Source organism: Gobius niger (assembly GCF_951799975.1).
Source record: "Gobius niger genome assembly, chromosome: 24".
Classification (NCBI taxonomy): Eukaryota; Metazoa; Chordata; class Actinopteri; order Gobiiformes; family Gobiidae; genus Gobius; species Gobius niger.
In genome coordinates this window covers 15,658,624-15,683,276 of record NC_136875.1, presented here as the reverse complement: position 1 = coordinate 15,683,276, position 24,653 = coordinate 15,658,624, and positions in this window count along the sequence as shown.

The window sequence follows — 24,653 nt, the reverse complement described above, 5'->3', positions numbered from 1 at the left end:
CCAGGCTAGCTTAACTCCCACCTGAACGGATCCCAGTTTCTCCAGTTTGGCTTTACCCTAATCAGAAAGATTCTTAGTAAAAAAGCTCCAAAACAGCCACAAACAATGAGAAGAAAACAAGGATGGAAATTTAACAAAAATGTGACAAAAATTCAACAAAAATTCAACAAAAATTCAACAAAAATGTGACAAAAAAATGTGACAAAAATTCAACAAAAAAATGACAAAAATTTCCCCAAAATTCAACAAAAATTCAACAAAAAAGTGACAAAAATTCAACAAAAAAGTGACAAAAATTCAACAAAAAAGTGACAAAAATTCAACAAAAAAGTGACAAAAATTTACCAAAAATTGAACAAAAATTCAACAAAAAAGTGACAAAAATTCAACAAAAAAGTGACAAAAATTCAACAAAAAAATGACAAAAATTCAACAAAAAAGTGACAAAAATTCAACAAAAAAGTGACAAAAATTCAACAAAAAAGTGACAAAAATTCAACAAAAAAGTGACAAAAATTTACCAAAAATTCAACCAAAATTCAACAAAAAAGTGACAAAAAATGACAAAAATCAAACAAAAAATGACAAAAATTCAACAAAAAAGTGACAAAAATTCAACAAAAAAATGACAAAAATTCAACAAAAAAGTGACAAAAATTCAACAAAAAAGTGACAAATATTCAACAAAAAAATGACAAAAATTCAACAAAAAAATGACAAAAATTCAACAAAAAAATGACAAAAATTCAACCAAAAAATGACAAAAATTCAACAAAAATCTACAAAAATGTGACAAAAACTCAGAAAAATGTGGGTCTTAGCTTTCAAATGAGGTGCTACACAGGCCTAGAGCCAAAGAGAACAGCATGAGGTGAGGTCAAAGTGTTAAAAGAAGGTGATGCAGAAACACGCCTGAGCCTCAGAAGCTTTAGATTTGGGTAAAGCCCGGGTTCAGGCTTCAGTACAGAGGCTTTAGATTTGGGTAAAGCCCGGGTTCAGTCTTTAGTACAGAGGCTTTAGATTTGGGTAAAGCCGGGTTCAGGCTTCAGTACAGAGGCTGTAGATTTGGGTAAAGTACAGAGGCTCCTGTAAATGATCCTGTGGAGCTCCGGTCCCGCTCTCCCCGTGCCTAAATTGAAATATGAACGCGTGGCTGCTCTCCATATGTGCGCGGGTCCCGGGCGGCGTCCCGGGCGGCGCCGCAGCGGTGCATCATGGGAGCTGGAGTCCCGTCCCGTTAATGTCTCTGCTCCCGCGCCTCCCGCGCCTCCCGCGCCTCCCGCGCCTCCTCCGCCAGCTTGACTTTGATTAAAAAGGCTTTAATAACGCGCCCGGCTCCCGACAAATGGAGACGAATGGACCGGGCGTCGGCCAATCACGGCGCTCCCTGCCACGTGCGCGTCCCCCGTGCACGCTCCCCAAAGCAAATCAATTAAAACAATCACCGGCGCGCACGTGAGGGGCGCGCACGAGAGGACTGCGGGGAAATAAGGAGACGAATGAGGCGCCGAGGAGCGAACAAAGACCGGGTTTAGACCTGGTTTAGTCCTGGTTTAGTCCTGGTTTAGTCCTGGTTTAGTCCTGGTTTAGACCTGGTTTAGACCTGGTTTAATCCTGGTTTAGACCTGGTTTAGACCTGGTTTAGACCTGGTTTAGTCCTGGTTTAGTCCTGGTTTAGTCCTGGTTTAGTCCTGGTTTAGACCTGGTTTAGTCGTGGTTTAGTCCTGGTTTAGTCCTGGTTTAGTCCTGGTTTAGTCCTGGTTTAGACCTGGTTTAGTCCTGGTTTAGTCCTGGTTTAATCCTGGTTTAGACCTGGTTTAGTCCTGGTTTAGTCCTGGTTTAGTCCTGGTTTAGACCTGGTTTAGACCTGGTTTAGTCCTGGTTTAATCCTGGTTTAGACCTGGTTTAATCCTGGTTTAGACCTGGTTTAGTCCTGGTTTAGTCCTGGTTTAGTCCTGGTTTAGACCTGGTTTAGTCGTGGTTTAGTCCTGGTTTAATCCTGGTTTAGACCTGGTTTAATCCTGGTTTAGTCCTGGTTTAGTCCTGGTTTAGACCTGGTTTAGACCTGGTTTAGTCCTGGTTTAGTCCTGGTTTAGTCCTGGTTTAGTCCTGGTTTAATCCTGGTTTAGTCCTGGTTTAGTCCTGGTTTAGTCCTGGTTTAGTCCTGGTTTAGACCTGGTTTAGTCCTGGTTTAGTCCTGGTTTAGTCCTGGTTTAGACCTGGTTTAGACCTGGTTTAGACCTGGTTTAGTCCTGGTTTAGTCCTGGTTTAGACCTGGTTTAATCCTGGTTTAGTCCTGGTTTAGTCCTGGTTTAGTCCTGGTTTAGTCCTGGTTTAGTCCTGGTTTAGTCCTGGTTTAGTCCTGGTTTAGTCCTGGTTTAATCCTGGTTTAGACCTGGTTTAATCCTGGTTTAGTCCTGGTTTAGTCCTGGTTTAGTCCTGGTTTAGACCTGGTTTAGACCTGGTTTAGTCCTGGTTTAGTCCTGGTTTAGTCCTGGTTTAGTCCTGGTTTAATCCTGGTTTAGTCCTGGTTTAGTCCTGGTTTAGTCCTGGTTTAGTCCTGGTTTAGACCTGGTTTAGTCCTGGTTTAGTCCTGGTTTAGTCCTGGTTTAGACCTGGTTTAGACCTGGTTTAGACCTGGTTTAGTCCTGGTTTAGTCCTGGTTTAGACCTGGTTTAGACCTGGTTTAGACCTGGTTTAGACCTGGTTTAGTCCTGGTTTAGACCTGGTTTAGACCTGGTTTAGTCCTGGTTTAGTCCCGGTTTAGTCCCGGTTTAGTCCCGGTTTAGTCCTGGTTTAGTCCTGGTTTAGACCTGGTTTAGTCCTGGTTTAGTCCTGGTTTAGTCCTGCTTTAGTCCTGGTTTAGACCTGGTTTAGACCTGGTTTAGTCCTGGTTTAGTCCTGGTTTAGTCCTGCTTTAGTCCTGGTTTAGACCTGGTTTAGACCGGGTTTAGTCCTGGTTTAGTCCTGGTTTAGTCCTGGTTTAGTCCTGGTTTAGTCCTGGTTTAGTCCTGGTTTAGTCCTGGTTTAGTCCCGGTTTAGTCCTGGTTTAGTCCTGGTTTAGTCCTGGTTTAGTCCTGGTTTAGTCCTGGTTTAGTCCTGGTTTAGTCCCGGTTTAGTCTTGGTTTAGACCTGGTTTAGTCCTGGTTTAGTCCTGGTTTAGTCCTGGTTTAGTCCTGGTTTAGTCCTGGTTTAGTCCTGGTTTAGTCCTGGTTTAGTCCTGGTTTAGTCCCGGTTTAGTCTTGGTTTAGACCTGGTTTAGTTCTGCTTTAGTCCTGGTTTAGTCCTGGTTTAGTCCTGGTTTAGTCCTGGTTCAGTCCTGGTTAAGTCCTGGTTTAGTCCTGGTTTAGTCCTGGTTTAGTCCTGGTTTAGACCTGGTTTAGTCCTGGTTTAGTCCTGGTTTAGACCTGGTTTAATCCTGGTTTAGTCCTGGTTTAGTCCTGGTTTAGTCCTGGTTTAGTCCTGGTTTAGTCCTGGTTTAGTCCTGGTTTAGTCCTGGTTTAGACCTGGTTTAGTCCTGGTTTAGACCTGGTTTAGTCCTGGTTTAGTCCTGGTTTAGACCTGGTTTAGACCTGGTTTAGACCTGGTTTAGTCCTGGTTTAGTCTTGGTTTAGACCTGGTTTAGTCCTGGTTTAGTCCTGGTTTAGTCTTGGTTTAGACCGGGTTTAGTCCTGGTTTAGTCCTGGTTTAGTCTTGGTTTAGACCTGGTTTAGTCCTGGTTTAGTCCTGGTTTAGTCCTGGTTTAGTCCTGGTTTAGTCCTGGTTTAGACCTGGTTTAGTCCTGGTTTAGTCCTGGTTTAGTCCTGGTTTAGTCCTGGTTTAGTCCTGGTTTAGTCCTGGTTTAGTCCTGGTTTAGACCTGGTTTAGTCCTGGTTTAGTCCTGGTTTAGTCCTGGTTTAGTCCTGCTTTAGTCCTGGTTTAGTCCTGGTTTAGTCCTGGTTTAGACCTGGTTTAGTCCTGGTTTAGTCCTGGTTTAGTCCTGGTTTAGTCCTGGTTTAGACCTGCTTTAGTCCTGCTTTAGACCTGCTTTAGTCCTGGTTTAGCCCTGGTTTAGTCCTGGTTTAGAACTGGTTTAGTCCTGGTTTAGTCCTGGTTTAGTCCTGGTTTAGTCCTGGTTTAGACCTGGTTTAGTCCTGGTTTAGTCCTGGTTTAGTCCTGGTTTAGTCCTGCTTTAGTCCTGGTTTAGTCCTGGTTTAGTCCTGGTTTAGTCCTGGTTTAGTCCTGGTTTAGTCCTGGTTTAGACCTGGTTTAGTCCTGGTTTAGTCCTGGTTTAGTCCTGGTTTAGTCCTGGTTTAGTCCTGGTTTAGACCTGGTTTAGTCCTGGTTTAGTCCTGGTTTAGTCCTGGTTTAGTCCTGGTTTAGACCTGGTTTAGTTCTGCTTTAGACCTGGTTTAGACCTGGTTTAGTCCTGGTTTAGACCTGGTTTAGTTCTGCTTTAGACCTGGTTTAGACCTGGTTTAGACCTGGTTTAGACCTGGTTTAGTCCTTGTTTAGACCTGGTTTAGTCCTGGTTTAGTCCTGGTTTAGACCTGGTTTAGTCCTGGTTTAGACCTGGTTTAGTTCTGCTTTAGACCTGGTTTAGACCTGGTTTTGTCCTGGTTTAGTCCTGGTTTAGCCCTGGTTTAGACCTGCTTTAGTCCTGCTTTAGTCCTGGTTTAGTCCTGGTTTAGTCCTGGTTTAGACCTGCTTTAGTCCTGCTTTAGTCCTGGTTTAGTCCTGGTTTAGTCCTGGTTTAGTCCTGGTTTAGTCCTGGTTTAGTCCTGGTTTAGTCCTGGTTTAGTCCTGGTTTAGACCTGGTTTAGTCCTGGTTTAGTCCTGGTTTAGTCCTGGTTTAGTCCTGGTTTAGTCCAGCTTTAGTCCAGCTTTAGTCCTGGTTTAGTCCTGGTTTAGTCCTGGTTTAGTCCTGGTTTAGCCCTGGTTTAGTCCTGGTTTAGACCTGGTTTAGACCTGGTTTAGTCCTGGTTTAGTCCTGGTTTAGCCCTGGTTTAGTCCTGGTTTAGACCTGGTTTAGCCCTGGTTTAGTCCTGGTTTAGTCCTGGTTTAGTCCTGGTTTAGTCCAGCTTTAGTCCTGGTTTAGTCCTGGTTTAGTCCTGGTTTAGTCCTGGTTTAGTCCTGGTTTAGACCTGGTTTAGTTCTGCTTTAGACCTGGTTTAGACCTGGTTTAGTCCTGCTTTAGTCCTGGTTCAGTCCTTGTTTAGTCCTGGTTTAGTCCTGGTTTAGACCTGGTTCAGTCCTTGTTTAGTCCTGGTTTAGTCCTGGTTTAGACCTGCTTTAGTCCTGGTTTAGTCCTGGTTTAGTCCTGGTTTAGTCCTTGTTTAGACCTGGTTTAGTCCTGGTTTAGACCTGGTTTTGTCCTGGTTTAGTCTTGGTTTAGTCCTGGTTTAGTCCTGGTTTAGTCCTGGTTTAGCCCTGGTTTAGTCCTGGTTTAGTCCTGGTTTAGTCCTGGTTTAGACCTGGTTTAGCCCTGGTTTAGACCTGGTTTAGCCCTGGTTTAGTCCTGGTTTAGTCCTGGTTTAGTCCTGGTTTAGTCCTGGTTTAGTCCTGGTTTAGACCTGGTTTAGTCCTGGTTTAGTCCTGGTTTAGTCCTGGTTTAGTCCTGGTTTAGTCCTGGTTTAGCCCTGGTTTAGTCCTGGTTTAGTCCTGGTTTAGTCCTGGTTTAGACCTGGTTTAGCCCTGGTTTAGACCTGGTTTAGCCCTGGTTTAGTCCTGGTTTAGTCCTGGTTTAGTCCTGGTTTAGTCCTGGTTTAGTCCTGGTTTAGTCCTTGTTTAGACCTGGTTTAGTCCTGGTTTAGACCTGGTTTAGTCCTGGTTTAGTCCTGGTTTAGTCCTGGTTTAGTCGTGGTTTAGACCTGGTTTAGTCCTGGTTTAGTCCTGGTTTAGTCCTGGTTTAGTCGTGGTTTAGACCTGGTTTAGTCCTGGTTTAGTCCTGGTTTAGTCGTGGTTTAGACCTGGTTTAGTCTTGGTTTAGTCCTGGTTTAGTCCTGGTTTAGTCCTTGTTTAGACCTGGTTTAGTCCTGGTTTAGTCCTGGTTTAGACCTGGTTTAGTCCTGGTTTAGTCCTGGTTTAGTCCTGGTTTAGTCCTGGTTTAGACCTGGTTTAGTCCTGGTTTAGTCCTGGTTTAGTCCTGGTTTAGTCCTGGTTTAATCCTGGTTTAGCCCTGGTTTAGTCCTGGTTTAGTCCTGGTTTAGTCCTGGTTTAGTCCTGGTTTAGTCCTGGTTTAGTCCTGGTTTAGTCCTGGTTTAGTCCTGGTTTAGACCTGGTTTAGCCCTGGTTTAGACCTGGTTTAGCCCTGGTTTAGTCCTGGTTTAGTCCTGGTTTAGTCCTGGTTTAGTCCTGGTTTAGTCCTGGTTTAGTCCTTGTTTAGACCTGGTTTAGTCCTGGTTTAGTCCTGGTTTAGACCTGGTTTAGTCCTGGTTTAGTCCTGGTTTAGTCCTGGTTTAGCCCTGGTTTAGTCCTGGTTTAGACCTGGTTTAGCCCTGGTTTAGTCCCGGTTTAGCCCTGGTTTAGACCTGCTTTAGTCCTGGTTTAGCCCTGGTTTAGTCCTAGTTTAGTCCTGGTTTAGACCTGGTTTAGACCTGGTTTAGTCCTGGTTTAGTCCTGGTTTAGTCCTGGTTTAGTCCTGGTTTAGCCCTGGTTTAGACCTGCTTTAGTCCTGGTTTAGCCCTGGTTTAGTCCTAGTTTAGTCCTGGTTTAGACCTGGTTTAGACCTGGTTTAGACCTGGTTTAGTCCTGGTTTAGTCCTGGTTTAGTCCTGCTTTAGTCCTGGTTTAGCCCTGGTTTAGACCTGCTTTAGTCCTGGTTTAGCCCTGGTTTAGTCCTAGTTTAGTCCTGGTTTAGACCTGGTTTAGACCTGGTTTAGTCCTGGTTTAGTCCTGGTTTAGTCCTGGTTTAGTCCTGGTTTAGCCCTGGTTTAGTCCTGGTTTAGACCCGCTTTAGTCCTGGGACTATTTTGTGTGGGTTATTAGCCGGTCACTGAAGGCTGGTCTCAGAGCGAGTCATTCTCCGCAGCTATTACGAGGATCTCAGTCAGGCTCAACGACACAACATCAGCACAGAATCACAACACAACAGGACTAACCCGGAAACACTTTTCCCTGGAAGGAAACACCGATATGCGGCACTCGTGGGCACCAGTTATTTACCTTTTACAAGGTTTAACCTGAAGCTAAAGCTAGCTAGCTCAACCAGCTCAACTGTTTATGGAAACAGCTGCGGTGGAGTCGCTCACACCTGGGCCCCCCCAACTCAAACTAACATGTTTGACTTTACTAATCCAGACAAAGATGCTTCACCTCTTAACTCCCGCCTGAACCGAGAGGATATTTTACCTCACGTCATCAGATTTTTTTTTCCATCATTTTTTTGTTGGTATTCAACTCATTTTTGTAACTTTGTTGTCATTTTTTTGTCATTTTTTTTGTCATTTTTTGTCATTTTTTTTGTCATTTTTTTGTAATTTTTTGTTCATTTTTTTTGTCATTTTTTGTCATTTTTTTTTGTCTTTTTTTGTCATTTTTTGTCATTTTTTTGTCATTTTTTGTCATTTTTTGTCATTTTTTTTGTCATATTTTGTCATTTTTTGTCATTTTTTATGTCTTTTTTTTGTCTTTTTTTTGCCTTTATTTTTGTCATTTTTTTGTCATTTTTTGTCATTTTTATGTCATTTTTTGTCATTTTTTGTCATTTTTTATGTCTTTTTTTTTGTCTTTTTTTTGCCTTTATTTTTGTCATTTTTTTGTAATTTTTTGTAATTTTTTGGTCATTTTTTTTTGTCATTTTTTGTCATTTTTTGTCATTTTTTGTCATTTTTTATGTCATTTTTTGTCATTTTTTATGTCATTTTTTATGTCATTTTTTTTGTCTTTTTTTTTGTCTTTTTTTATGTCATTTTTTGTCATTTTTTGTCATTTATTGTCACATTTTTCTCACCTTTTTTCCAGAAGCTTTTGGACTGGAGTAAAGCCAAACTGGAGAAAATGTGCTCGGTTCAGGTGTGAGGTAAGGGCTTCAATGCAGGATCATTTTATGTACGCCTGAAAATGATGAATAGCCTTAACCGTTTCCAATAGAAATGTAAAGCTCATATGTTATTAACAGTAGCTAACCTAGCTGCTCACTCTCCTCTACAAACATTTAGCAAACACTAAATCCATCTCACACGTTCCTGTCAGTCACTAATTACGCCTTTATCTGATTCAGCTGTGTCAGGCGTTGCTATGGCGACGCCACAGCGGAGTGACATCCCAGTGATTTAACTACCGGACTACGTGTGCGGTTACACCAAAATAATGCACCAGCCAATCAGAGTCCAGTATTCACCCAGACCATGGTATAATAATATATATATAATATATTCACAAACGTGATCCTGATGTTGGACTTTCAGACATTATAATAATGTCAGGTGTGAGATTATGACATCATCACATTCTGCACAGGGCCGACCCTGGACTGGCCGTGGGCACTTCCTGGTGGGCCGATGCCCATATTTGGGCCGGCCCAGGTCTGAGGCTCCTGTTATGCAGCGGCAGAGCTGGTTTAGCTCCATAGGTGGAGCACGGGGTTCATGACCACGAGTTTGTGAGGTCAATCCTGACCCCGACCCACTGGGAAGGACCTATATCAGCGTCTATGGCGGGGGCAGGCCCACCTTAAAGAGGGGGTGTTCTGCTTTAAAGAGGGGGTGTTCTGCTTTTGTCAGTCCCATAGCTCCAGTCTATATCTCACTACAATGATGACAAACCTTCTGTTGGTCTGTAAATGCAGTAAATTAGAATAACTGCCTTGTATAAAATGTCTCTCTCAAAATGGCTGTGGTGAATGTCTTGAAATCGGCCTCTGTCTCTTTAACCTCTTAACTCCCGCCTGAACCGAGAGGATCTTTTTCCTCACGTCAGATTTTTTTTCCATAATTTTTTTGCTGGGTGTTCAACTCATTTCTGTCATTTTTTCGTCACATTTTTGTCATTTTTTTTATTTATTTTTTGTCACATTTTTGTCTTTTTTTTTATTTTTTTGTCACATTTTCTTTTTTTTAAACTTTTTTTTTCACATTTTTGTCATTTATTTTTTTTTGTCACATTTTTGTCATTTTTTTTTTTTTTTTTTGTCACATTTTTTGTCAATTTCTTGTGACATTTTTGCCACTTTTTCATCAATTTTTCGTCGCTTTTTGGTCAATGTTTTCTCACATTTTTGTCACATTTCCATCATTGTTTTCGTCTCAGTTCTGTCGCTATTTTCACAGCTTTTGTCCTGAAGCTTTCGGATTGGGGTAAAGCCAAACTTGAGAACCTCTGAGCCTTTAGACACCCCCCCTCCACACGCTGTCTGTGGCATCAGTGGGGAGGGGGCTCTGCTGAGGAGCAGTGGTTGGTTACTCGGCTGGTGACCAAAGCTCGGAGGCGTCTCCAGGAGGTGGGGGCGTTCCTAGGAGGACTCAGGCAAACCTATCCCTAAAATGGCCGCCATCAGAGTTTTTACAGATGACTCAGAAATACGTGAATGTGCCAAGGCAACACTTCAGCCATGTTTTTAATGAGGGAGTGACAGAATAACAGGATGGAAAGCTTGAAAAAGTACATTTTGCCTTTAATTTTGAGAAAGGAGTGAAACAGCGCCCCCAATTTGACGCTGGTGGCCAAACAGTGTACTGCAACCACATATACTATTGAGGATGAATGGGAGGGAGTATGTCACTCTCTGGGGGGCCAGCAGAATTTGGGCACCCGGGTCTGTGGTATGTCTGACTTTATACTCATTTGAAAGCCAAGACCTTCTAGTTTCTAAAAACAAACATGACATAATCACCGGTGTGGAGCTGCTTCTGTGAGTCCAGAGTTCTGAACCCAGATCTCCACAGGTTCAGGCCCTGGACTCTCCCGTGCTCCACAGTTTAATGTGAGATGACGAGGGTTAAGTGTGAACATAAAGGAAGTCACCGTCACACCTTTCTTCTTTCTTTCCTTTATGTCTTCCTCACCCCTCGCCCCCCCCCTCCCCGCCGTCCCCCGTGCTCCGGCCTGGATTACTGCAGACTCTAATGGACTCTAATGGAGTGGATTTGGGCCCGTCCCGGAGGACCGGAGCGGGACTAAAGACTAAAGCTGCTTTCAGACACTTCCAGCCCGTCCACACGTGGCTCTGTCTCAGGACCATTATGTACAGATGTTTTAATCAGAAACATCACGTTATAGTTTAACAGAGGTCCTTCTTTGAGCAGCTTCAAAAGTCTTACATCCATTAACCTCTTAACTGAACCGAGAGGATCTTTTTCCCACGTCAGCAGGTTTGTTTTCCATCATTTTTTGTTGGGTATTCAACTCATTTTTGTCATTTTTTTGTCATTTTTTTTGTCAAATTTTTATCCAATTTTTGTCATTTCTTTTCACATTTTTGTCTTTTTGTGGTCATTTTTTGGTCATTTTTTTATCACATTTTTGTAATTTTTTCGTCAATTTTTTTTAGCAAATTTTTGTCCTTTTTTCGTCAATTTTTTCAAATATTGGTCATTTCTTTGTCACATTTTTGTCACATTTTTGGTCATTTTTTGGTCATTTCTTTGTCACATTTTTATCATTTTTGTCAATTTTTTGTATCAAATTTTTGTCATTTTTTGTCATTTTTTTATCACATTTTTGTCATTTTTTTGTCATTTTTTTATCACATTTTTGTCTTTGGTCAATTTTTTATAAAATTTTTATCAAATTGTTGTCATTTTTTATCACATTTTTGTAATTTTTTTTGTCATATTTTTTTGTCAATTTTTTTTAATCAAATTTCGGTCTTCTTTCGGTCAAATTTGTATCAAATTTTGGTCATTTCTTCGTCACATTTTTGTCATTTTTTTGTATTTTTGTTTATCACATTTTTGTCACATTTTTGGTTATTTTTTATCACATTTTTTCGTCTTTTTTTATCCAATTTTTGTCATTTCTTTGTCACATTTTTGTCATTTTTTTTGGTCATTTCTTTATCACATTTTTATCATTTTTGTCACATTTTTTCGTCCATTTTTTTAATCAAATTTCGGTCTTTTTTCTGTCAAATTTGTATAAAATTTTGGTCATTTCTTCGTCACATTTTTGTCATATTTTGGTCATTTTTTGTCAATTTCTTATAACATTTTTGTGACATTTTTGCCACTTTTCCATCAATGTTATCGTTTCTTCTATGCTACAAAAAGAAGAGCCGTGTTTTCCCGAACAAAATCCTCTTCATCCTGACAACGCCCCATGTCCTGCTGTAAAGAAAACCTCTGCATCACTGGCTGCTATGGGCATAAAAGGAGAGAAACTCATGATGTGGACCCCCTCCTCCCCTGACCTCAGCCCTATTGAGAACCTTTGGAGCCTCAACAAAAAACACATCTATGAGGGTGGGAGGCAGTTTTCATCCAAACAGCAGCTCTGGGAGGTTATTCTAACATCCTGCAAACAAATCCAAGCAGAAACTGTCCAAAAACCCACAAGTTCAACCCCTTAACTCCCGCCTGAACCGAGCACAGTTTATCCAGTTTGGCTTTACCCCAATCCAAAAGCTTCTGGAAAAAAGGTGTGGAAATAGCAACAAAACTGAGACGAAAACAGGGATGGAAATGTGAGAAAAAAGTGAGAAAACATTGATGAAAAATGACAAAAAAATGACAAAAATGTGACAAAAAATGTGACAAAAAATGACAAAAATGTGACGAAAAAATGACAAAAATGTGACGAAAAAATGACAAAAAAACAACAAAAATGTGACAAAAAATGACAAAAAATGTGACAAAAAAATGACAAAAAATGTGACAAAAAAATGACAAAAAACAACAAAAAAACGACTAAAAATGACAAAAATGTGACAAAAATGTGACAAAAATGTGACAAAAATGTGACAAAAATGTGACAAAAATGTGACGAAAAAATGACAAAAAAACAACAAAAAAACAACAAAAAATGACAAAAAAACGACAAAAAACGACAAAAAATGACAAAAATGTGACAAAAATGTGACAAAAATGTGACAAAAAATGACAAAAAAACTACAAAAAATGACAAAAATGTGACAAAAAATGACAAAAATTTGATACAAAATTGACGTAAAAATGACAAAAAATGTGACAAAAAAATGACAAAAATGTGACAAAAAAAAGACAAAAAAATGACAAAAATGTGACAAAAAAATGACAAAAATGTGACAAAAAAAAGACAAAAATGTGACAAAAAAATGACTAAAATTTGATACAAAATTGACGTAAAAATTACAAAAAAAATTACAAAAAAATTACAAAAAATTACAAAAAAGTGAGTTGAAAAAAGTGAGTTGAAAACCCCCCCAAAAAAGGATGGAAAAAAATCTGATGACGTGAGGAAAAAGATCCATTCAGATGAGCTTTGTAGATCTCAGCTTGAGGTGTTCCACTGCCTACAGGATTTGGGTAAAGCTGACCTGGAGTGAAAGCTCTCGGTTCAGGCGCTCGTTAAGACGGTAAAGTCGTTCTGGAGAAATGATAGAACGTTTAGATTTCTCTCCTCTTTGTTTTCCCTCTGCTTCAAACATCACCATATATGGGCGGCTCCAGAGACGCCGTCTGTATTTACGGCAGTTTCTCGGCCAGAACGGGCGCCTGATGGTCTGACCCTCGGTGTCCTCTCGGTCACAGCCTTTCCTGCCACACGTGGATACCAAACATGTGAGTATTTGTGAGTGAATCAGTCACTTCCTGGATGAATCTCAGAGAATAAACCTGGTAAAGAGTCTTCAGTATAAAGGAACAAACATGGCTGACGTGTAACTTCCCGACTCGGATGTTTCTGGTGTTTCTGGTGTTTCCTGTCGTGTCAGATCCGTCAGAAAAGTTCCTGCGCCTCGTCGACACCTCGTCCCGTCCTCTTTAAAGCATTTGTAGCGTTTCCTCAGCGTCTGCTCCTCCGTCTGGAGCCTCGGCCTCTTTAAACTTTAACGCGTGCGGCGTCTCCCGCGGCGTCCACCGGGAGGCGCCGTCTGCTCCCGCCCCCTGGATTATTCATGTGCGTTAGCGTAGCGTTAGCTTCAGAAGTGACAGGTCGGAGAGCGGGGGAAGTTTGGAGGAGTTTGTGAGACTTTGACCTGATCAGGTTCAGCGTCTCCTTCAGACTCGGCTGCTCGGTCGTAACTCAGTCGTAACTCAGTCGTAACTCAGTCGTAACTCTGTAACGAGCTCTTTATATCTCATTACTCTTTATTCAGGCTCGTCAGGGAGAGACCCAGACGACCCGGACCTGGACCTGGACCTGGACCTGGACCCGGACCCGGACCTGGACCTGGACCTGGACCCGGAGCAAACACATAAAACACCCTCCCATTATGAAAACACTGGGCTTCAGAGGCGGATCTACAGACTCTCCCCAGTGACTTTTTCCGTCACTTTTTTGTCAAAGCTTTCTCAAATTTTCATCTTTTCTGTCACTTTTTTTGTCCATTTTTTGTCCATTTTTTATCACATTTTTGTCATATTTTTTGTCATTTTTTGACATTTTTTCGTCATTTTTTTGTTAATTTCTTGTCACATTTTTGTGACATTTTTGCCACTTTTTCACAATTTTTCTCACCTTTTTGTCACATTTCCATCATTGCTTTCGTCTCAGTTTTGTTGCTATTTTCACAGCTTTTTTCCAGAAGCTTTTGGATTGGGGTAAAGCCAAACAGGAGAAAATGTGCTTGGTTCAGGCGGGAGTTAAGGGGTTAAACTTGTGAGTTTTTGGACGGTTTCTGCTTGGATTTGTTTGCAGGAAAGGTTCCAAGGTCCAAAGATTCTCAATAGGGTTGAGGTCAGGGGAGGAGGGGGTCCACATCATGGACCTGGACCCCAGAGCAAACACATAAAACACACTGGGCTTCAGAGGCTTCCTGCTCGAGTACGGATCTACACACTCTCCCCAGTGACTTTATGAATGAAGCAGCCTTTGTGCTGGAGGGCCGGATTTGGCCCCCGGGCCCTGCTGTAATGCCTCTAACTGGACTTCTTTGGCGAGAGGAATCTGATTCAGTGAGACTGACTTTAACGTTGCCTGGCCTCAGACACTCCTCCTTTCTGTTCAAAAGAAGAACCTGGACAGCTCTTCGCAGCCGAAAAAAATGTCAAAATAGCGACAAAAATGAGCCGAGAAAAATGAAGAAAACGCAACAATAGAGAAACAGAAAAAGGAGGAAGAATGTGGTGGAAAAGTCACAAAAAAGGGTCTTAGCGTTCAAATGAGGTGTTGCTCTTCAGTGGAGAAGCTTTTAGATTTGGGTAAAGCCGAACTGGAGAACATGTGCTCGGTTAATGTGGAGTTAATATGGAGTTCTTAACGTTAAAAAGAGCCAGTGTTTGGAACGGCTCTTTTTGAAATGAACCGATCCCACAGACTCGGCTCCTGGAAAGAGCCGTGAATCTGGAGGACGCCGGACAGATGTTTGGGGACGTTTGGACAAAAGGTTTGTATTATTTCCCAGCAGCTTTAAAGAAGGACGTGAGGACGCAGCAGAGGATCATGGGAATTGTAGTGTTAAAGTGATTATTTACACGGGAAGGACACAGGGACGCGTCCTCCCTCTGGCTCCGCCCACTGGGCTTTGCCAACGCTAAAATTAGACGCACGGTTTTACTCGTGGAATCTGCAGAGGAGACGGAGGGTTCGTTTCTGAACATTTAGAGGAAAAATGGGAACAATTAAATTTAAATTTAGGGAAAATTTGAAAAAAAAAAAAACCTGTAAAGTCCTTTTGTGTTTCATCTCAAAGGACAGAAATGCATCATCAGCTTTCTGGTTCTAGGCGATGTTTTGGTATCGGTACCGTTTAGTATCGGTGTCGTTTAGTATCGGTGTCGTTTAGTATCGGTGTCGTTTAGTATCGGTATCGTTTAGTATCGGTATCGTTTAGTATCGGTGTCGTTTAGTATCGGTATCGTTTAGTATCAGTATCGTTTAGTATCGGTATCGTTTAGTATCTGTGTCGTTTATTATCGGTGTCGTTTAGTATCGGTATCGTTTAGTATCGGTATCGTTTAGTATCGGTATCGTTTAGTATCGGCATCGTTTAGTATCGGTATCGTTTAGTATCGGTATCGTTTAGTATCGGTATCGTTTAGTATCGGTATCGTTTAGTATCGGTATCGTTTAGTATCGGTGTCGTTTAGTATCGGTATCGTTTAGTATCGGTATCGTTTAGTATCGGTATCGTTTAGTATCGGTATCGTTTAGTATCGGTATCGTTTAGTATCAGTATCGTTTAGTATCGGTGTCGTTTAGTATCGGTATCGTTTAGTATCGGTATCGTTTAGTATCAGTATCGTTTAGTATCGGTATCGTTTAGTATCGGTATCGTTTAGTATCGGTATCGTTTAGCATCGGTATCGTTTAGTATCGGTATCGTTTAGTATCGGTATCGTTTAGTATCAGTATCGTTTAGTATCGGTGTCGTTTAGTATCGGTATCGTTTAGTATCAGTATCGTTTAGTATCGGTGTCGTTTAGTATCGGTATCGTTTAGTATCAGTATCGTTTAGTATCAGTATCGTTTAGTATCGGTATCGTTTAGTATCGGTATCGTTTAGTATCAATATTGTTTAGTATCAATATCGTTTAGTATCGATATCGTTTAGTATCGGTATCGTTTAGTATCGGTGTCGTTTAGTATCGGTATCGTTTAGTATCAGTATCGTTTAGTATCGGTGTCGTTTAGTATCGGTGTCGTTTAGTATCAGTATCGTTTAGTATCGGTATCGTTTAGTATCGGTATCGTTTAGTATCGGTGCCGTTTAGTATCGGTGTCGTTTAGTATCGGTGTCGTTTAGTATCGGTATCGTTTAGCATCAGTATCGTTTAGTATCGGTATCGTTTAGTATCGGTATCGTTTAGTATCGGTATCGTTTAGTATCGGTATCGTTTAGCATCAGTATCGTTTAGTATCGGTATCGTTTAGTATCGGTATTGTTTAGTATCGGTGTCGTTTAGTATCGGTGTCGTTTAGCATCAGTATCGTTTAGTATCGGTATCGTTTAGCATCGGTATTGTTTAGTATCGGTGTCGTTTAGTATCGGTGTCGTTTAGCATCAGTATCGTTTAGTATCGGTATTGTTTAGTATCGGTATCGTTTAGTATCGGTATCGTTTAGTATCTGTATTGTTTAGCATCGGTATCGTTTAGTATCTGTATCGTTTAGCATCGGTGTCGTTTAGCATCGGTATCGTTTAGTATCGGCATCGTTTAGTATCGATATCGTTTAGCATCGGTGTCGTTTAGTATCGGTGTCGTTTAGTATCGATATCATTTAGTATCGGTATCGTTTAGTATCGGTATCGTTTAGTATCGGCATCGTTTAGTATCGGTATCGTTTAGTATTGGTATCGTTTAATATCGGTATCGGTTAGTATCGGTATCGGTTAGTATCGGTATCGTTTAGTATCGGTATCGTTTAGTATCGATATCGTTTAGTATCGGTGTCGTTTAGTATCAATATCGTTTAGTATCAATATCGTTAAGTATCGGTATCGGTTAGTATCGGTATCGTTTAGTATCAGTATCGTTTATTATCGGTGTCGTTTAGTATCGGTGTCGTTTAGTATCGGTATCGTTTAGTATCGGTATCGTTTAGTATCGATATCGTTTAGTATCGGTGTCGTTTAGTATCAATATCGTTTAGTATCAATATCGTTAAGTATCGGTATCGTTTAGTATCGGTATCGTTTAGTATCGGTATCGTTTAGTATCGGTGTCGTTTAGTATCGGTATCGTTTAGCATCGGTATCGTTTAGCATCGGTATCGTTTAGCATCGGTATCGTTTAGTATCAGTATCGTTTAGTATCGGTATCGTTTAGTATCGGTATCGTTTAGTATCGGTATCGTTTAGCATCGGTATCGTTTAGTATCAGTATCGTTTACTATCGGTGTCGTTTAGTATCGGTATCGTTTAGTATCAGTATCGTTTAGTATCGGTGTCGTTTAGTATCGGTGTCGTTTAGTATCGGTGTCGTTTAGTATCAGTATCGTTTACTATCGGTGTCGTTTAGTATCGGTGTCGTTTAGTATCGGTGTCGTTTAGTATCAGTATCGTTTATTATCGGTGTCGTTTAGTATCGGTATCGTTTAGTGTCGGTATCGTTTAGTATCGGTGTCGTTTATTATCGGTGTCGTTTAGTATCAGTATCGTTTAGTATCGGTGTCGTTTAGTATCGGTATCGTTTAGTATCGGTATCGTTTAGTATCAGTATCGTTTAGTATCGTCATCGTTTAGCATCGGTATCGTTTAGTGTCGGTATCGTTTAGTATCGGTATCGTTTAGTGTCGGTATCGTTTAGTATCGGTATCGTTTAGTATCGGTATCGGTTAGTATCGGTATCGTTTAGTATCAGTATCGTTTATTATCGGTGTCGTTTAGTATCGGTATCGTTTAGTATCGGTATCGTTTATTATCGGTGTCGTTTAGTATCGGTATCGTTTAGTATCGGTATCGTTTAGTATCGGTGTCGTTTTGACCTGTTCTCCACGACGGCCTCTGAAACCTGTCACTCATCGTCATGTACGAGCTTGATACAGGAGCTGCAGTTACACGTGTGACCTGAGGGGCAGCAGTGAGTATACAATGACCAACTTGTGTCTAGTTTAAATGTTGTGGTGTTTTTCGTGACCCTTCGACGACCCCTGATTTACGAGACGTTTTTAGCTTCACTGAAAAACCTGATGAACTCGATTAGTTTGAACTAAAATAATCCAGATGTTCTGACTCGTTTCACACTTTTCATCTGTATTTCAGGAGAACATTTGACTTTATTTACCTTCAAACCATGTCAGGAGAAAACTCTACATTTCAGCACGTTTTGTCCAGTTTGGCTTTACCCAAATCTAACTGTGAGTGTTGTAGCCTCGCTCTCACTCCAGTCTGTTAGATTTGGGTAAAGCCTCAGTGGAGAGAATGCACTGGGGGTAAGGGGTGCAGTGTCGGTGGACGGGCAGCAGAGGGCGCTCCTATCATTAGATGTGCAGACGCTTTAATCCAGATGTGAGTGTGATCGTGGAGACTCGGGACAGATGTTTATGAACAAACATCACGTAAACAAATCCATCTATGGAGGAAATAAATAATAAATAAATAAATATGTTTTAATCCAGACTCAGAGATGACGTTTCCTCAGATCTTCATCACGTTTGAACAAATAAGGAAACACATCGATGTGAAGCTGAACATGAGGGACAAATGAAAACAAGGTGATTTTTAAAAGTAACAGATTTAAATACTGCTAAATGTCACAAAAATGCCACAAGAAATTGACAAAAATGTGACCAAAAAAAGATCAGGAATATGATCATTATCATAATAATGATAAATAATAGTGAACAGTTATGACCATGTGACTTTATAACATAAATATCAGATGTTCATTCATTGATAATAAGAAGGAGAATTGTTACGATCAATAATAATAACTGATAATAATAATAATTATTATTTTAGTTTTGTCTGATTTTCACCACAGCCTCTTCAGAGCGTCGACCGTCTGACTCACAAAACACTTCAGTAACAAACCTCACTTCAGTTTATGATCTTTATTTTTCTCTTTTATATAAAGCCTGGGCCCAGTTTTTATTCATGAACCTGCGGGAAATGAAATGAGACAAACCTCGATGTTTCCCAGGACAGATCAGGCTGATGATTATATATATATATATATATATATACACGTTTATATACACACACATGTTTGTGAGATATATATATCTATAATTTTAACAGCACATTTTCATGTAGTTCTAGTGTTTTGATGTGATTAAATGTTAGTCCAGTTTTATGCAGTAAATATAAGTGAACTCTGCATGAATATAGTTCATTTTCATGGTGTTTTACTGAAGCTGCTCTGGTTCAGGAGCTGCTTTACCCGATCTGAGGATCTGTTTGTTAATACAAATCTTAACTCCCACCTGAACGGATCCCATTTTCTCCAGGCTTTACCCAAATCAGAAAGCTTCATGGGAAAAAAGCACCAAAACAGCCACAACAAATGAGAAGAAAACAAGGATGTAAACGCGACAAAAAAATGACAAAAATGTTACAAAAACTCAACCAACAAGTGACTGAAAATTGACAAAAAAAAAATGAGACAAAAACTTAACAAAAAAATGACAAATGACAAAAAAAGTGAAAAAAAAAGCATAAAAAAGGTGACACAACACAGCAACAACGCGAGGAAAAAGATCAGTTTGTGGGTCTTAGCTTTCAAATGAGGTGTTACACAGGCCTACAGCCAAAGAGGACAGAAGGTTCAGGCGGGAGGTCAGAGGTTCAAATCCTTTAGAATAAAACATCTGCACATTTCAGTCACAGTTTTAGTCTCATGAAAAACTTGATGAACGTGATGGAACGACCTGGTTCTTCAGGATGTTCTGGGTGGAATAACCTGGTTCTTCCGGATGTTCTGGAGCCGACACATCCAGGAACACTCGCTCCTGTTTCTGCTGAACATGTCTCAGTGTCAGTGATGGAGATGTTTATTTAGTGGCTCCAGTCAGATTTCTGGATCTTCTCTGAGGCAGATGTTCCTCTCTGGGACTAAAGGCCTTCAAAGCTCACGTGTCCTCAGAGAGAAGCTTCTGGAACAATCAGAGAGAAGCTTCTGGAACAATCAGAGAGAAGCTTCTGGAACAATCAGAGAGAAGCTTCTGGAACAATCAGAGAGAAGCTTCTGGAACAATCAGAGAGAAGCTTCTGGAACAATCCGAGCCGTGTTTCCTCTGTCGTAACATTTCCCTGTTTTGATGGAGCTTCAAACGCTGAGGACCGAGTGGGCAGATTCCTCTGAGAGCAAAGCAAAGATCTGCTTCTGAAGAGCTCACGACAGACTCTGTGGTGGGAACATGAAGTCAGGCACCGCAGCTTTACCGCCCTCACGTTCTGGCTTTACCCAAATCTAAAGGCTGGAAAAACGTGTCAATACAGTGAGAAAAACATGAGGAGAATGTGAGACAAAAATCCCCGAGAGCCGACGACATGTGGAAACCTGTGGCAGCGTTTTAGTAGGTCTTAGCTTTCAAATGAGGCTGAAGGCTCCAGAAGCTGTAGATTTGGGTAAAGCTGAGCTGGAGAAAATGCCCTCAGTGATGGTGGGGGTCAGAGGGAAAGCGATTTCCCCCAAAAAATCAATGATTATTGAAGTCATCAGATCTATTTCCATCTTTTTGGGGGGTTTTCAACTCCTATTGTGACCATTTTGTCATTTTTTGTCATTTTTTTGTCATTTTTTTGTCATTTTTTTGTCATTTTTTTGTCACGTTTTTGTCACATTTTTGTCATTTTTTTGTCATTTTTTTGTCATTTTTTTGTCACATTTTTGTCACATTTTTGTCACATTTTTGTCACATTTTTGTCATTTTTTTTGTCATTTTTTTGTCATTTTTTGTCACATTTTTTTGTCATTTTTTGTAGTTTTTTTGTCATTTTTTTGTTATTTTTGTAAAAAAAAAAGTCAAATTTTTGTCGTTTTTTGTCATTTTTTTGTCACATTTTTTGTCATTTTTTTTGTCATTTTTTGTCATTTTTTGTCACATTTTTTTGTCATTTTTTCATCCATTTTTTTGTCCATTTTTGTCTCTTTTTGTCACATTTTTTGTCTTTTTTTTGTCATTTTTTGTCACATTTTTTGTCATTTTTTTGTTGTCAGTTTTGTTGCTTTTTCTCACCTTTTTTCCAGAAGCTTTTGGATTGGGGTAAAGCCAAACTGGAGAAAAAGTGCTTGGTACAGGCGGGAGTTAAGGGGTTAAAGCAAAATACTGCGAACTGTAAATATACTTCAAAACATATATTTATTGTATTTGATTAAATGCATCGACATGAACAACATTTCACTGAAAAGTCTCTGAGAAACAAAACAACAAGAATCCATTTGTTCTGGACCTTCTTCCTCTGAGATAAAAACAATCATATCAAATAATGATTTGTTTTTAATATAAACTGATTTGACCGACTGGATTCTTCCCAGCCCTAAGAGGTTAAAGAGGTTAAAGAGGTTAAAGAGGTTAAAGAGGTTTCCTTTCTTTAACCTCTTAACTCCCGCCTGAACCGAGAGGATCTTTTTCCTCACGTCATCACATTTTTTTCCCATCAATTTTTTGTTGGGTATTCAACTCATTTATGTTGCATTTTTTCATAATTTTTGTGTCATTTTTTTGTAATTTTTTGTCAATTGTTTTCATTTTTTCATAATTTTTTTGTCATTTTTTCATAATTTTTTTCATAATTTTTTCATAATTTTTTTTGTCATTTTTTTGTCATTTTTTTTCATTTTTTCATAATTTTTTCATAATTTTTTTCGTCATTTTTTTGTCTTTTTTTTTTCATTTTTTTGTCACATTTTTGTCAATTTCTTGTGACATTTTTGCCACTTTTCCATCCATTTTTCGTCACTTTTTTCTCACATTTCCATCATTGTTTTCGTCTCAGTTTTGTTGCTATTTTCACACTTTTTCCAGAAGCTTTTGGATTGGGGTAAAGCCAAACTGGAGAAAATGTGCTCGGTTCAGGTAGGAGTTAAGGGTTTCACCTTGAAGCTACAGACGATCCAGAAGAACCTCAGAGTTTGTCCTGAGGGAGTTCAGGAGCCAGTGCTGACCAGAAACTCTGCAGACTCTCAGAATAAGGTCATCGATGGAACCAGACGGATCATTTTGTCTCATTTTAATGTAAACACTTGTTCCAAACCTCTTAAAGAATCTATATTCACAGATTTGAGGATGATCTGGAGAGAATCTGATATTGAAAACAGTGAATAATCGTCCAGGAGCTGCAGTCTGAGTGTGAGGAACCTCTGAAGTGCTGCTTTTGAAGATGTTTTTCCTGTTTCCTCTTCTCTCCACATCTGGACGTCTCCTCCTCGTCTGCACTTCAAACTGCAGCTCCACAATTACCTCCTCGTCCTCCTGCATATTCATGCTGTGGACGGAGAGACGGTTCAGAGGAACATCTGGAGGAGGAAACTCTTTCTGAGACTTTGTGGAAACACCAGAGGAAACAAACTGCAGTGAAAACTTTCCTCGTGTCGATCCTGAGCTTCCTCATCGGGCTGGAGGTCTGGACGTCTTTTAACCTCTGAACTCCCGCCTGAACCCAGAGGAGCTGTTTCCTCACGTCAGCAGATTATTTTCCATCATTTTTTAAAATGTGTATCACTTTTTGTCACATTTTGTGTAATTTTTTTATCATTTTTTTTTGCCATTTTTTGTCATTTCTTCGTCATTTTTTTGTCCATTTTTTTTATCACATTTTTGTCATTTTTTGTCACATTAAAAAAAAAATCGTCAATTTTTTATCAAATTTGTTGACATATTTTTGTCACATTTTTGTCATTTTTTTGTCATTTTTTGTCACTTTTTTTTGTCACATTTCTGTCATTTTTTTGCTGATTTTTGTCACATTTTTGTCATTTTTTTGTCATTTTTTGTCACATTTAAAAAAAAAAAAGGTCAATTTTTTATCATTTTTTTTTACATATTTTTGTCATTTTTTTGGTCATTTTTTGTCACATTTTTGTCATTTTTTTGTCACTTTTTTTGTCACATTTCTGTCAGTTTTTTTGCTGATTTTTGGCACATTTTTTGTCATTTTTTTGTCATTTTTTTGTCATTTTTTTGTCACATTTTGAAAAAAAAATTGTCAATTTTTTATCACATTTTTTGTCGTTTCTTGTGACATTTTTGCCACTTTTTCATCAATTTTTCGTCACTTTTTTGTCACATTTCCATCATTGTTTTCGTCTCAGTTTTGTTGCTTTTTCACAGCTTTTTCCAGAAGCTTTTGGATTGGGGTAAAGCCAAACTGAAGAAAATATGCTCGGTTCAGGTGGGAGTTAAGGCGTTAAACTCATCTCTTGAATTGCCTCTAGGTAAACCTGAAGCTTCTAAAGTGTCAGTGCTGAACTATGACTGCAGGGGGCGCTGTGTGTCCATGTTTAATCAAAGAAACATCAGTAGATTCCACTTTATTTAAACATTTTATAAACAAGTGTTTCCAAAGGGCCAACAGAAGGTCGGCAATACAGGAATCACAAGAGGGACGACGGACAGGATTTATTAAGGTCAACAAGTTACTTAGTGCTGCTTTAAAAGACTTTTTCTTAAGTCTGAGTTATGAACATTTGTTTTTTTAAACCAGTTTGACCTCAGAGTCGCTCAGAAATGTCACAGAACGAGCAGAGATCAGGAAAACATGAGTGAAAACCGCTCAAAGCAACATTAATATTCTCCATTCAACTCATTTTCTCGTCCCTTCTACTTTTTGTTTAGGTTTTATGAGCCGATGAGGAGAATATCTCACAGATTATTGTCCAGTTTTCGTCTAAATGAACAGTTTTAATGTGTTTTTTGTTAAATGGAGACAATCCCTGACTTGATCCTCCGTGTGAAACGTTCCAGTAAAAGCCGAGTCTCGTTCGAATGCTTGAGAATCCGGTCCGGGTCCGGTCCAGGTCCGAGCCCACGGGCCGAGCCCACGGGCCGCTCCCCTCGGTCTCTGCGGACTCCGACTCCCACAATCCTCTTTGTTCCGGCTCTGACCCGGCGCCGGGTGGGCTCGCTCGCTCCGTCCTGGACCGGGGAGGCCGGAAAGTGAGGCCAGATGTGGAGCAGAATGTGTCATTGTTCAGGCGGACTCCGACTCCCACAATGCACCTGCTTCCTGTGGTCGCGCTCAGGAGGGAGTTCAGGCCTGATGTTTGTGAGAATCTCCTGCAGAAACACATGATTGTTCTGGAATCTTTCTGCTCTCGCTGAGAAACGAGCAGGACGAGAGGAGACGATGCAGGATTATTAAACCGTCATATAAAAACATTAGAAATTAAACTGTTAAAGCTTCACATCCTGTTATTCTGTCACTCCCTCATTAAAAACATGGCTGAAGTGTTGCCTTGGCACATTCACGTATTTCTGAGTCATCTGTAAAAACTCTGATGGCGGCCATTTTAGGGATAGGTTTGCCTGAGTCCTCCTAGGAACGCCCCCACCTCCTGGAGACGCCTCCGAGCTAAAGGCTCAGAGGTTCTTAACCCCTTAACTCCCGCCTGAACCGAGAGCATGTTTCCTCCAGTGCGGCTTTACCCCAATCCAAAAGCTCCTGGGAAAAAGGTGAGAAAAGAGAGACAGAACTGAGATGAAAACAATGATGGAGATGTGACAAAAAAGTGTGAAAACTTAGAGAAAACCTAGACAAAAAACGAACCAAAAAATGACAAAAAATTCCCCAAAAAATTATGAAATGACGGAAAAATGATGAAAAAATGATTAACATGTGACAAAAAAGTGAGAAAACTTAGAGGAAAAACTGACAAAAATTTCACAAAAAATAATGAAAAATCGGAAAAAAAATTGACAAAAATATGAAAAATGACGAAGATGTGACAAAAAAGTGAGAAAACTTGGACAAAAGTTAGACAAAAAAATGACAAAAAATAGATGAAAATTTCAGAAAAAAAGATGAAAAATTGACCAAAAAAATGGACAAAAAAATGATGTAAAAATGATGAAGATGTGACAAAAAGTGAGAAAACTTAGAGAAAAAATAGACAAAAATTTCACTAAAAATGATGAAAAATTGACAAAAAAAGGACAAAAAATGATGAAAAAATGAAGATGTGACAAAAAAGTGAGAAAACTGACAAAAAATAGAGA